The sequence below is a fragment of the Crassostrea angulata genome, chromosome 3 (genome assembly GCF_025612915.1).
Source record: "Crassostrea angulata isolate pt1a10 chromosome 3, ASM2561291v2, whole genome shotgun sequence".
Classification (NCBI taxonomy): domain Eukaryota; kingdom Metazoa; phylum Mollusca; class Bivalvia; order Ostreida; family Ostreidae; genus Magallana; species Magallana angulata.
In genome coordinates this window covers 13397210-13408173 of record NC_069113.1, presented here as the reverse complement: position 1 = coordinate 13408173, position 10964 = coordinate 13397210, and the positions used below count along the sequence as shown (strand labels likewise).

At 30.9% G+C, this 10964-nt stretch overlaps 1 pseudogene; it reads right to left on the bottom strand.

The window, feature by feature from the left end:
- Positions 1-813: 813 nt before the first annotated feature.
- LOC128178876 (neuroglian-like) lies at positions 814-10963 on the bottom strand (annotated as a pseudogene).
- Between the last annotated feature and the right edge of the window lies 1 nt (position 10964).

The window sequence follows — 10964 nt, the reverse complement described above, 5'->3', positions numbered from 1 at the left end:
CACAAGTTTAGATGTTCTGCTAAATAATCTCATAAAATTTGAATCACATTAAAAAGTTAAAAAGCCCATTAATGACTCGATTTTACTAGACTAATCGACGATCCAACGTTAGATAATGCGTTTTGTGTTACATTTCGCAATACAATAGAGTAGTACGTCATATCGGAGATTAATAGAATCACTCATTATAACGAGTGTGGGAAAGTGAAATACTGGAAACAGAAGCTCTCCTGCTTTATCATATAGTATACATGTAAATGCAAATACAAAGTTAAATAGGAAACAGTTGTTTACTACTGGTCAGCCAAATAGACGTCTGTACAGCCCCATTCCTGGTAAACTTGTTTACAGCCGTGGCGATTGGGTTTGTGGTAAGTTTGATGGACCAATTAATATTACATTAAAATTATAACAAGAATTAACACGAGATAGCATCAAAAATAGTTAAAACCCAAATTTGATAAGTTTTAATAACAAAAAGGGGCATGGGTTTTGGAGAAGTGATGATTTTTTTTTCGAGAAGACTGACGAACTTGTGTATGAAGTCATATATATCTTTGTATTAAACTAATATCCGAAAGTACAGGGAGTCTGAGGGCACTGATATCACTTAAGTCGGGACAGGTCCCATTTGAAACTTAAACAAGTTTACCGGCCATTTGATAAACGGATTTAACCTTAAAGATTAAATTCAAATAATTAAAAAAAATCACATAAAAATTTTTCCTAAAACTTTAAAACATCCTGTTTGTTTTGTTTCAGAAAACGTATGTTACATTGTCATCTATCAGGGCTAAAATTCCTCATGGTGAAAACGCAATGAAATATGTGGTCAATCATCTAATATTTCTTCTCGACAGATGTAAAATGAATTAGCATTTGAGTGGGAAACAAACAGTTTCATTTGACTGTTGTAAATCAAAACAAAAAAGCAAATTGCGAAATGTTATGGTGGATTTCAACATGAGCTATAAACGATGAAAAGCGGATGTGACCGGACGATTTTTTTTTCTGTTTACGGCGATTTTCAATCTCGTTGTTTAGTATGAGACAATAAAGTCTACATGGATGATCAAAAATTAATTTCCTGTTTAAATAAACTCACATGAAATGTAGCTTGTTTACTTTTGCACATGTAGTACCGTTACCTTCATCAGGCGATTCCACATGTTTTGCTTTTTCCTTTTTTTACTTCTGTTGAATTTTCATTAGATTTAAAACACATTCTCGTTGATACTAGTAATGCCAATATATTGATTTGTTTAATGTATCCATTCATTTACTATTGTTTTATTAAAGTATCTGACAGCTTTAATGGATGATGTAACTGATAAAAAAACGATTTGAATTGGTTATGGTGAATATTATTCACAAGACTTCCCGTGCAAATATAACTGTTTCAACGAGTTGGATATCACACAAGAATAGATGTCCCGCTAATCTCAATCTAAAAAGTTCAAAAGCGCTTCAATGACTCGATTTTATTAGCCTAATCGATGATCCAACGTTGTGTTATGCGGTTTGTATCACATTTTGCAATAGAATATAGAGTAGTACGTCATATCGGATATTAATAAACCATTCATTATAACGAGTGCGGGATAGAATAATTCGACCGAGGGGACAAGATTTATGGTTAAGGTCGAGATTCCAAGACAGTGAATCATGGACCCGAGGTGGAAGAATTTCCCTACCTCACACGATTTTTTGATGAATGATTATTTTCCTTGAATTATTTTATATAAAAAACGATGTCTGAAAACGTTTTGTTATGATGTTTAATAGATAACTTTCAGTTTATCCTTCCACGTGCTTTAAATGGTGAAAGTCAAAAAGAGAGCATATGACAGTTGGTTTTTTTTCAGCGAACAGTGAATACTTAATGCCATACGCACAATCAAGTATCTTTACACCTTTCCACCGATCGTAGATTATCAGATAATATCACTATCGTGTGAGAATTCCTTCGGAAACTTATGTTATATATTCCGGAAACGTTGTCTGCGCAGTCGTAGAAGTTGTCAGCTTGTTCACTTGTACACTCTCTTAAAGAATTGTAATAATAGTCAGGATTATCGACACTGGGCATCATTTGTGGAGTATCATAAGACAGCTCTTCGTCACAACAGGAGCTGTAAATATTTTCCGAGAGCTCAATTACGGGATCACTATATGCACGGTCCTCCTCGACTTCAACAACCTCCTCAGGAGTATATTCGTTCGTTTTGCAGATTACTCTACAAAGATTTTAAGATTCGAAAAAGTTAAAGTAGATACTATTTTTATTACTCTTAGGTTAATACACTGGATATTTTGTGCTTAACTGGAATATATTTGACATGATTTAATACGGATCCTTACTTTTTTCTCACGATGATGACTCCTAATATAATAACCATGACAGCGCAAACGGTGATGACAGCGTACATGTGGTTTATATTGTTCATTACTAAGTCTGTAAATACAATGAGAAGTACTGCAATATTACTTAAGCCAAAATACCATATTCAAATATACATTACTAGTTCTGAGTTTGTTTATAGCAAAGCAAAATTTTCTTCAATTTGTTTTCAATTATCCAAAGTTTTTTTTTTATATAGTTTCATGACTTACTTAGTGTCTTACATTATGTTACAATCTAATGGATTAGAATATTTGTAACTAATTATATAAAAAACTTTTTTCGATATTCTAATTTCAGTTCATAGCCGAAAAGGTAAGCATCCACTTTAAAGGCCCTAGATTGGTCTTCTTGACCTGTTAGATTCATATTGGGCATTACTTTTGCTTCAGCTGATCAAATGAACTCAAAATCTTAAAGAAATTGATTGAAACTGTGTATAAAATGAGTTGCCAATTTGTTGTGGCGATATTGCAAAACGATTATCTGTAAGCTAGGGAACATGTAATACCGCATATCAACTGAGATAGCTTTTATGTTCATTATTAACATTTGAATTTAAATACAATGCTCTGAATGTATAAATTTAAAGGCTTTATTAGCAAGACGAGGAAAATGTCCTGATTGACAAATTGAATTTTCTGTTTTACATAAAAATTAGAAATATACTTATTAGAATTTATATGTGTTTCAGTAAGGGTTTACTCATTTAATTTTTGTGAATTTCTAAGACTCTTATACGCCTTCAAATAACCCGTTTATGTGTAGTTAATGTTTAAGTTCACATTGTAGTATTAAATGCATTGGGCGTAATTCTTGTACTTAAGGAGGCCGACTTGGTTTTATTTCCTTTGCGGTGTGAAAACTACAATAGCAAAACACTATAAATATATTTAACAATGTGTAATATACAGCAACTCTGGTGTTCTTGCACAGTTTCGTAACAATCTATCATTTGCTTCTTTTAAGAAGTCATTTCAATTTCAAAAAAATCACTATAGGAATGTTTAGGAAATTTCAATTTTTCGCACTTTTCGAAACGGATTAAAAAATACTACAGTAAAACTCGGTAATAGCGAAGTCCTAGGGACCAATAGATTTACTGTGTAATATCCGTATTTCGTTATATCCAACGATATTATATAACAACGATTTCATATAATAACTATATCAAATTCATAATATACATGTTTTCTTTAACCAGACTATAATTTTTGTTAATTGAGGCTTAGAATGAAAATAGTTCTTTTGATACCTTTAAAAATCGGATTGTAAATGCAAAAATTTAAGCAAGAATTAATTAATTCAAACTATTATGTTAAATGGGAGTGCAAACTTTTTTTTAAACTGTAAACAAATTCGTTATTAGACTGTAAAATTTCGTTATTATTCACCGCTACGAGACTCAAAATCAGTTCGCTATATTCGTAAATTTGTTATATAATATCAGTACATAACTTTCAAACTTTGCAAAAATTTCTTAAGAATTTTACCGGGGAATAAAAAAAACTTCGTTATAGCAAAGAAATCGCTTTATCCGTGTTCGTACTGAACGAGTTTTACTGTACTAAAGGTATTTTTTTTCAAATTGTGATCAGTACAATGGATTTATTAAAAACTTAGAAAAGTTGACTCCGAGGTTCTAAAGTTTTCAATGCGTACAATTTCTATTTGTAGTTTTATTTCAATTTTAAAAACGTAATACTGCAAGGCTTCGTTTCATCGTTACGCCATAGATTCACAAGTGCGACATTTAGCCACAGAATGACAAAAGATTGGGTAAACAATGAAAATAAATCAAAATTAAAAAATTCCACAGTTTAGTTATTGTAAGTACTTATAAACGGTATCAAAGCAATTTTTAAAAAGGTGTCAATGCACGGTATTTTCCAGGAATGAGCAAAAGCTAGCGCAATGGAAACGAAAATCGGTTACCTTGAACGTCTTATTATTCCTTTAAAAAGGTCCGATAACCTTGAACATTTTACAATTTGAATATTTTATGTCTAATGTCATTTCTTAACTCACATATAGACACTGAATTATTTCTGCTTTTGACTTTTGTGTTTACAAATCCTATTGCAAAAGTAAAATAGAAATGATATGATTGCTATATCAAAATTTCAATACCACTGTTTCTTGTTGTTAAGATGAAATTTGCTACTGCAGTTCCTTCACTGTTTTCTATCACACATGTGTAACAACCGCTGGTCTCATTGATTGTAAGATTGTATGCTATATGCAATTTACTTTTTTCTTCTGAAAAAGTATACGACGAATCTGCAAATAGAGCAAATACTGTAAACGTACTACATTTTGCTGTGTATTCTATTTAGCGCTTTTGGCTGAACGTGGCTTCCACTAATTAAAGTACATCGCTAAAGGCCATTCATAAATACACAAGAATAGTCAAATTCAAGAATACGCTAGTTCAATTCTACACAAACTTGTTCAAAACTAGTTTCCACCAAATATCGTACAAGCCAAATATAATACGTTTACAGTAATTTGTTCGAAGTGTTTAATGACAATTTAGCAACAACAGTCACCACAAAAATTTAAAATAAAATGCCTCTTTTTTTGGTAAATCATACTCATGGTATAAATTATTCCATTTTTATAATTAAATACTTAAGAAATTTTTCGACTGATTATTTTAAGTTAACAAGACCCCGTAATTTGAATTACTAAAATGGAAGTAAGTAAACTTCTTCATAATTTTCACATACCAATGGGTGAGGATTGTCTGTCTTAAATAAGCGCAAAAATACAGTTCACCAATATCTTAACAGACCCTTAAAGTATGAATTAATAAATGAAATCAATGCCTTCATGTAGAATTCTTCCATTTTTCATCCATTGCATGACAACTGGTTTGAGTTCATTAGGAGCAGATATTGCGTTGCAGGAGATTTCGGTTTCTTCTTTGTATGAAAATTGTATTAACTTCATCATAAATCGACTACCAGTATCAGCAAATATTGGAGGCGCTAAAAGTTGGAGAGTAAAAAAAAATAAGATTAATTGAGGTTGATAACCTGGTATCCTTAAAATGATCACAGTACCTTATTTTACTCACCTGTAACATTAAGATATATATTATTTGTTAAGTTGCCATCAGCAACACATCTGTAAAGACCATCGTCATCAAACGTAACATTTCGGATGAGTAACTCTCTTCCATATTGCTTGATCACATACTTTGAATTCGATGATATCATAGATCCACTTATAGATAGCCATTGTATATTTGGAACTGGACTATTATAGAAAAATGACAATAACAAACCGCCAACCATCCCAAAAAAAAGAAATAATAGAAAAAAATAGAAAATTAATAATCGTTACAAAAACAACCAATTTCGTATAAAATGAAACACACCTTTTTTTTAAATAAAAATTGATGAACAATTTTTTTTTATAATTATGTTCATTAACAAATATATAGTGCTACTAACCTTCCAGAAAAAATACATTGCAACGTTGCATTTTCACCGATAACGGCCCTTGGGTTATTCTTCCAAATAGCCTGTGAAATAGCAGTACTGTTATGTTCTACAATAGGAAAAAACAACGTTTTGATTCCCTGCACATAAAGACTTCATTTGATACGTACAATCAGGGTATGTGGTATTTCAGCATAACAATGTGGGGAAAATCAGTGATCTCAAGTTACATTTTTTTAATACATACTTAAAACAAAGTTTGTTCATCTTGATCATCTAATTATATTAATTTTGAATAAATCGTTCGAAACAATTTGAATATGTTATAACAAGTATATTGATTTTGAAGAAAAAAAAAAGAAATTCAAAATAATAATTCTTTATTTTAATTTCAGTGATTGATCAATTCAATTTATCAAATTGTCCATTCCTTTGTTATATATTTACAAAGTCTTTCATCTCAAATTGTTGTTTTATTTCAATTTAAGTGTTTTACCTATTCAATTTATCCAATTGTCCATCCCATTGTTATAGATTAACAAAGTCTTTCATCTCAAATTGCTGTTTTATTTGTATTCATATTTAGACCAAGTAGTTAACTTTCAGATACACATACTACATGTATGAATCGTCGCACACTCACAGTATATTTTGATAAAACGTTAAACTTTTATTAGTTTACGATAAGCATCTGTATAGAATTTAAACTTTGAAAACATGAACTTTAATTTACTTTTTAAAACATCATGGATGTTTTGAATAGCTGATGTTTCACTGAAATTAAATATTCCGATTTTGTCTGAAAAATTTACTATAAAGAACTCCATACTATATATTAAAGCAAATCAAATTCTTCAAAACGATTTTGAAAATTTGCAATTTTATAAATATTTTAACTAGGTGGCTTCATGCTTAGTAAACAATAGCATTAAAAAGATCACACGTTAATAAAAGAATACAGGAGTGTTTGAGATATATATACCACTATATTAAAATAATAGACTCGAAGTTGTGGACTTTAACACCGGGAAATCGGAAGAGTACTGCTTTTTGCTAAATATATATTTTAAATATCATTGGTACATGAAGATTACAAATTTGTTTTTATTTTTCTCAATCAAGCTTCACTAATCAATAATCACCGAAAATTCCTTTAAAAAATCCGGAAATCATCTGGATTTTATGGATTTTACAATCCTGCGCATGCGCATTACATTCACGCTAAATCACAGGAGGCTCTTATGTGTATTTTCCACATATGACATTTGCATGGATAAACTCAGAAACGATAGTACAAATACGTGTAAATTTTGATCGAAAATTTGCTATATATTCGTTCATGAAAAAAAACGGGAGATAACTCTAATTCAGTGCATTTAATATGAAAAATCCCGAGAGTTCAGAATGATAACATGGTGTGTAAATTTGAAGCGAGTAAAAACTTTGGTGAAAAAGTGTTAAAATTGATCATTAATATGAATCTAAATTTTAGATGAAAGGTATTTAAAGCCTCAAAACGGTTTGTTATGAATAATTTGACTGTTATTTTCAATGCAATTTCATCGATTTTCTCTAAAATCTATCGGAGCTTCTCTGCAATTATTTGCTACCTTACGGGTATATGGGAGGCATTTTAACTGTGGCAAAGGCCTGTCCCGAGACACAGTTAGATTATTCTAACCAAGCAGAGTATAGTGAAGTTAATAGTTTTATTGTAGGCTTAAATCTTGGTTATGTAAATGTCAACAATAAGGTGTGTCGATGTATCTATTTCGTAAATGTCCGATATCACATGCAATGTCAACCCGTGCTCACACGGTTCGAAGTCTAGTATAGAGAAAAATTGATCTTAGGTAACTCAATGTTTAACCTAAACAGTTAGTTTTGTCGTTTCAGTTTTATTCAAGGTCATTAATATTCGTCTATGTTGCAAAATTCATTGGAACGTTAATTCGTTGACCTTATCAATCAAACGTTATATCATCTGTATAAGCGAATGCTTACAAATCAATGTTGTTTACAATTATTTTGTTACCATTTATTACAACCGTATAAAAGGAACCCTTTGTAAATATCCTTAATTTTTCATTCCATATTCCACAGCTTAAATCATGACTTGCGTAAGATCTGTTAAAATTTAGAAAATGTAGATCTCCTGAAATAAATATAAGAACCCAATGCAAATAAAAAAAATCTCAAGAAACAATAAAACGAACGGAATAAACATGTATACGATAACAAAACTCGTACCTTCAAAATATTTATTTGAAAAAAATATATCTAAATCGACAAATTATATAATAATACTATTCCTACCTTCACTATCAATTTTCGTTTGTTATAATCGTATTCGCTGTTGGTGCTCCACTTTTCCACTCAAATTTACACTCATTGATTGGTTGACAATTCGGTTTGTTAGAACAGGAAATTTTGCAGTGATGGAACACCTTGCATGCAATCTTTTTATTTGTGATTCCACCGAAGACACCAAGAGCTTTAATTTAAAGATATATGTAATTCAATATTTTTCGTATCCAATCCATCTCACAAAAATACATCAAAACTTTAAATCATAATCCATTCTTCTTAAACACAAGGCGACCAAGAAAAATATAAAGCGAAAAAAAACCATTTTAATGTGACCTGAAAAGTTTAAATGCTTTGGTTGAACGTTTCTAAAATTTTATTTATATGAAATTTATTGTGTTTGTTACCAATATCAATAATCACCTAATTAATTTACATCGGTTGATGATTTTTTTTCGGAGATGATTTAGTTCTATTATCATTCTTGGTTATTCGAAAAACTTTTTGATATGTTTTTCTTTGTTTACTGAGTTTATTAAACCCTTGTGACACATTCCTTGAACTGATTGAACCATTAACTACCGATACTAAGCAGAGGAAAATATTATTATACACATGATAAACATGTACGTATACACACCAGAAAATATCTTTAAGTGGCCACCCTAAGTAAATAAGATCAGCTATGAGTTTCGTGTGTAACCGTAGAGTAGATATTTAAGTACTGGTTGTATTATGAACGTCGTTTCAACCAAAAATACTAATTTAGCAATCGCTCTTACTAATGGTAATCGGTGTATCCGTCTGTTAGACATTAACTGTCCAGGGTATTATAATTCCCTGATCCTTCCCCTCTGGACCAACTTAAAACAAAAAGGAGAATGGATAAAACGTAGGCAGTGATTCTGCATTTTCTATATCTGTGGTCAGCAGATGTTTTTGTTTAATTCTTCTAAAGAATATACGTGTTATCTTTCTTTGGTCTAATCCTGCTCAGACACAACACTTTTGTAAGATTAAGACCGTGCAGTTTCTTTGATTCAACCTTTGGATCCAAGGTTAGTTATAGCGGACTCAAGAGATTTGTTTTTCATTTTTGCTGAATGTACATTGTAAGTACAAAGTTATGGTAAGATATTCTGTACACAGGAGAACATTCGCCAAAGTTTATGTTTCCCTTTTCACTCTCGTTGACAGCGGGTGAATTCAAAACATTTCTATGACAACTGTGTTATAATTAGAAAGAGTATCTATAACAAAACTAAATCTTTGGTTATTATATATATATCAATTGTTTATAAACGATCGTTAAAAGCAAGGGTATTGAGACTAGGAACCATGCCCCATCTATAAATGATTGTTTTACTATATTTGAATAATTAACATGCTGAATATCAATTTCTAGGGTTAAATAAAAGTGAATCAACTGATCAATTTACTACACAGACATGGTGATAAATTGAATAGTTTCGTCTCTTTGTTTGTTAGATTTGTCCGCGGTATTGATGTTGTAACGGTTTTTAGGTCAAAAATAAAATTCTATTAATTCGCGATTTCGCTTAGATCTCTTGCTAAGAATTGAGTAATAATTTGATGTTACACATACGCTTCACTGCAGACAATCAGAGATCAATTATAAATAAATTGCCAATACACATTCAGTCAAAAGTCACTATGACACTATTTAAGTCACACATACACTATTAAGTCTCGAGAAACGTGGAACAGATACACGAGCTGAGTCGCGCCAAATAGCTAATACCTTTGTGGTCATAGATTCACGGATGACATATTCATTGTTTTGCAAAGCACTTTTCTCTAGTTTAAAACTATTTCTTACCTGCTTCAAGTATTTTAACAAACGATGTTACAGAAGAACCATGCTTGTTTTCGGCTACACAATAATACAATCCAAAATCTTTTTTTATAAGGTTTCGAAAGGTAATGTCCCCACTTTGCTCATTAACAACCACTCGATCGTTGGTATGAAGCTTGTCATTGTCTTTAAACCACCAATAGCTGTAAAATGTAAGTTTTACATAAATATAACAGTAATCAAGTTCATATTACGATGGATTTTAAGAAATACAATTGTTACCTTATATTGCCATTCTGTGCCTTGCATTTGAGATTAAGTGGGCAAGAATGTGATAATGGTACGAAATACGCGGCCTCAAAAATTGATGTTATCCACGGAGGTAAATTCGCTGTCAGTGATCCTTCAAAATCATAAAAAAAAAAACACACAAAATTTTTTCCTAAACAATTGCTAATAATCAACATTGCTTATCGACGAACGTATAAATAAGCATTGCATTTGCAATATAATTAACCACTTATGTTAAAATGCTGCTTATCTGATCCCACATTTTTACCTCCAAAAATGAAAAAAAGTATTTCGAAATAACAAATAAGACTCGATTGTGTCCTGTATTGAAACATGTTTTCGTAGAAAAATGAACATTATATGCACATTTCATTGTAAAGTACAATGAATACTATATGTATTCTTATATGATAATTTATATTTGTGTAAGGAAACGGGAAATATTTAAATGAGAACCGGACACCGACAATTTAAATCCATCAACACAAGCATATTCTCTTTTTAGTAGGAAATAATTCAGAATTTATTTTGTTATGGTATTATTAGCAATCAGTCATTATTTATATAATAGTGCTGTGGTCTGCATGTACTATGCCTTAAATGTGGTCAGGGTTTTATACATAATGCACTAACCGGACGATACGTATATACAGAATGATTAAACTGTTGATTAGGATTAAACTGTTGATTATGATTAAACCTA